We start from the raw sequence: 840 nt of genomic DNA, 5'->3' as shown, positions 1-840 counted from the left end.
AAGAGGGATTATTTTTAACCTAAAGAGGGAAGTCTTGGTTAAAAAAAAAAACTTATGACAGGACAGGGGCTCTGAACAGTCCAATCCAATGTGGCTCTCTGGCTGATTAAGAAAAATAAAATCTGGAGTTGAGCTGTAGGGGTTGCTTGTATATTTTTGAGATTAGTTGTTTGTCAGTTGCTTCATTTGCTATTATTTTCTCCCATTCTGAAGGCTGTCTTTTCACCTTGCTAATAGTTTCCTTTGATGTGCAGAAGCTTTTAAGGTTAATTAGGTCCCATTTGTTTATTTTTGTTTTTATTTCCAATATTCTGGGAGGTGGGTCATAGAGGATCCTGCTGTGATGTATGTTGGAGAGTGTTTTGCCTATGTTCTCCTCTAGGAGTTTTATAGTTTCTGGTCTTACGTTTAGATCTTTAATCCATTTTGTGTTTATTTTTGTGTATGGTGTTAGAAAGTGTTCTAGTTTCATTCTTTTACAAGTGGTTGACCAGATTTCCCAGCACCACTTGTTAAAAAGATTGTCTTTAATCCATTGTATATTCTTGCTTCCTTTGTCAAAGATAAGGTGTCCATATGTGCGTGGATTTATCTCTGGGCTTTCTATTTTGTTCCATTGATCAATATTTCTGTCTTTGTGCCAGTACCATTCTGTCTTGATAACTGTGGCTTTGTAGTAGAGCCCGAAGTCAGGTAGGTTGATTCCTCCAGTTCCATTCTTCTTTCTCAAGATAGCTTTGGCTATACGAGGTTTTTTGTATTTCCATACAAATTGTGAAATTATTTGTTCTAGCTCTGTGAAGAATACTATTGGTAGCTTGATAAGGATTGCATTGAATC

General features: G+C 36.3%; 1 protein-coding gene across 1 annotated transcript in view; it reads left to right on the top strand.

Moving 5' to 3' along the window:
• Positions 1-840, top strand: part of LOC105002034 (olfactory receptor 6T1) — a 1992-nt gene that overhangs the window by 154 nt on the left and 998 nt on the right.

Source organism: Bison bison, unplaced genomic scaffold (genome assembly GCF_000754665.1).
Source record: "Bison bison bison isolate TAMUID 2011002044 unplaced genomic scaffold, Bison_UMD1.0 scf7180017864388, whole genome shotgun sequence".
Lineage (NCBI taxonomy): Eukaryota > Metazoa > Chordata > Mammalia > Artiodactyla > Bovidae > Bison > Bison bison.
The sequence above is the reverse complement of the archived record's forward strand: the minus strand, read 5'-3'. Positions and strand labels throughout refer to the sequence as shown.